General features: G+C 43.9%; 1 long non-coding RNA gene across 1 annotated transcript; it reads left to right on the top strand.

Moving 5' to 3' along the window:
* Window positions 1–718: 718 nt before the first annotated feature.
* Window positions 719–1995, top strand: LOC118425530. Its single transcript, XR_004832305.1, has 3 exons — window positions 719–827; window positions 1166–1379; window positions 1864–1995. It is a non-coding gene; the product is annotated as an uncharacterized LOC118425530 (long non-coding RNA).
* The last annotated feature ends 966 nt before the right edge of the window (window positions 1996–2961 follow it).

Below are 2961 nucleotides of genomic sequence, written 5' to 3'. Positions count from 1 at the left end.
TCCGCTCGTTTTCCTCAGGTGATTTTTGAGGAAGTTTTGCGTTCCGGCATCTTTGATGATCGCTAGTGTGCCTCCGTATGACTCACATTCCCGCCGTGCGGAGTTGTAGTTCAGTTCCCGGGTTCTATATGAGCCTGACCAGAAGCAGTGATTCCCGAACTTCCCGAAGTTTCTGGCTGGATGTAGAGTTGGGTAGAGGCCCGAGCAAGATGCTGTACACAGTAGAAAAAGAAGGGAATAGTCCCGGTTAAATATTGCCATTTTAACTGTATTCTAAATAATGTTAACGAGTATTTTTGTTATACATTTTGCCTTACCCTTTACCTCTTCCTTCATGACATAAATGAAAATTGGCCAGCCGAAACACAATTTGATAGAATTTATTTACCATTGTCACAGCAGGTTCCGTTGTATCCAGTACCTGCACAGTTGCAGCCGGGGCCGTTTGGAGACCCATGAGGACAGTACCTGTTGCAGGGACTCGTTTCACTGTCGTCCCCAGTACATTCTACATTTCATTGAAATTTTTAAAGTTTTCCTTGGTACATTTGTATTGTTCTAGTTAATGAAGTTCAGAATACGCCCCCGCTCTCGAGTTAGGATGGTAGCAAGTATCTTAAAGTTTTAATCTAACAAAAGTCAAGAAGTTACTAACAGAAAGTAAAAAATGTTAAATCATACCAATGCATGTATATCCATCTCCTGTGTGCCCATCATCACAAGTACAGTTGTAGCCCCCATGTGTGTTGGTACAGGTAGCAGTTTCATGACAGAGGTCTATTCCTTGGGCGCATTCGTCGACGTCTGGAGAAAGAGAAGGCATTTTTGTCAGTTTACTCAGTGAAGAACATCTTTATATGATGTACAGAATTCTTTTTGATGCCACAAGAAGTATACGTACCCTCTTCGCAGTTGCTCCCAGTAAATGAATCCGGACAAGTGCAGTTGTAGAAGCTCACGAAGTCATTGCACGTGCCACCGTTTAGACATGGATTGAAGTGGCAGTGGTCAGGCTCTGAAAAACATACATATAGTTTTATACATTGCGTTACAATAATATAATGTTACGGATGTTTGAGTGTTTTAGTACTTAGGCATACGTATTTTGTATTTGTGATACAATGGAAAGCGTTCGTTAGCTATGCTGTGTCATTACTTTATACAGATACTGCCATTGAAGTCATCATCAAGGATCGATGAACACCCCAGAAAGGCAGAGATGATGTCTGAACAAAAAGACCTTACCTTATGCCTTATGTCTTACCTTCTTCACATCCCTCTGGAAGGTTCCCTGACGAAGGGCAGACCTTACATTCTGTCTGGGCCTCTTCGTCCTGATACCAGCCAGGTGGACACGGTAGGCAGGTGTTGTTTTGATGGTAAGTACGGACGGGGCAGTTGACTTGAAGTGTAATGGAAATTTCAACATTGGTTAATATCTCGACAACATGTATGCTTTCACTGAATTTCTTAACATCTCACACATACCCCCTAACGTAGAATATTTGTTCGTAGAGCAAAGACATTTGTAATGTCCATATAATAAGTGGATTCAACCAAAGCACAAACCAAGCAAATCAAGGGTTATGTTAGGCCCTTTAAGGGGCGGACAGTATGTTGTAGCTTTTGTTATTTTCTATTCAACACTAACAAGACCGGGCAAAGTGGCACTGCACTCAAGTTGTTGAACTTATGTTAACAGCACATCGTAACATAAATGTAAATTCATACATAGAGACATGAAAACAATATATAAACAAAGTTACAAATAAATCCAGTGTATATACAGTATGCAACTTGATATTTTACTCACTACAAACCGCGCCGAAGGTTTCTATCCTCTCGATCTGTCCTTCCTCACAGTGGATGTCGAAGGTGGGCAGGAGACCGACATAGTTAACTGCTTCTAGCGACTCCCCTCCTACTTCGAGGTTGAAGTTCCTCGCTGCTACTCTGGCGCGAATCTCAAAGTACATGTTGTCCAGTGCTCCGATGACGTCCGATTGGTCGGTGGCTGTTGGTTCCTCTGCTAGGGACACTGCCTCGGTCACGAACTCTATTTTGATAGTGTTCCCTAAAGCAGATCGCTTGACAACGAACTCTACGCTGTGCTCCCTCCGTTCTGCGTCCCTTGGAGTGTCCCGGCGTTTCCTGGAATTCAGTCCACAGGTGAGCTCAATGTCGGAAATCCCGCACCTGATACCGGCGCTGCAGTTACCCAGGTCCGCGTAGAGCCGAAGGAGGTCTCTCTTGATGTCTTCTTCGTTAAAGGCGCAGGAATCACTGTAATAATACAGCTCGTTCTTTTGTCGGGCTCGCCCAGGCCGGTGGAAATCTAGAAATAAAAAAAAATGTGATATGAAAATAATATCAGTGTCTGGGTATCATTTTACTTAGGCTTAGGTCAAGATGTCACCGGTGACCATCAGGGATTTACCTCCGACCGGGCTCCGATGACTCAAATTTGCCCCGTTTGACTGCTGGATACCCTAGCGGTTTCCCACAGGTAGGTCACGGTGTCTACTTGTGACCGGGTCCCGGGTTCATTTTAAGTCCGACTTCAATTCAACCTGGCCTGGGAGCCGCAATGTGCCCCACAGAGCCAGGTAGGGTTACGCCAGAAAGTGCCCGTTAACTGTCCGTCAGTTAACTCTTTTGAATACGTTACAGGGTGGTACAAACTCGTTTCAAAGCATTCCTTAAGGTGCACTCTCACTGCACTTGTGTCAAGCTTGCGTCACTGCGGGGTTCGTTCACTGCGTCACTGGTTTGTTTTTTTCTCAGGATTTTATAATTTAGATATTGCGTGATACGTACACGTATGACTTAGAATACGACAAAATACGCAAAAAAAGTAAGAAAATTGTTCGTTATCTCTGAAATTCGTTAAGTATATTTTGAACCCCGCAGTGACGCAAGCTTGACGCAAATGCATGTGAGAGTGCACCTTAAATCCCTTTA

This window comes from Branchiostoma floridae, chromosome 11 (genome assembly GCF_000003815.2).
Source record: "Branchiostoma floridae strain S238N-H82 chromosome 11, Bfl_VNyyK, whole genome shotgun sequence".
Classification (NCBI taxonomy): domain Eukaryota; kingdom Metazoa; phylum Chordata; class Leptocardii; order Amphioxiformes; family Branchiostomatidae; genus Branchiostoma; species Branchiostoma floridae.
Note: the sequence above shows the minus strand (reverse complement) of the source record. Positions and strands in the feature narration are given on the sequence as shown.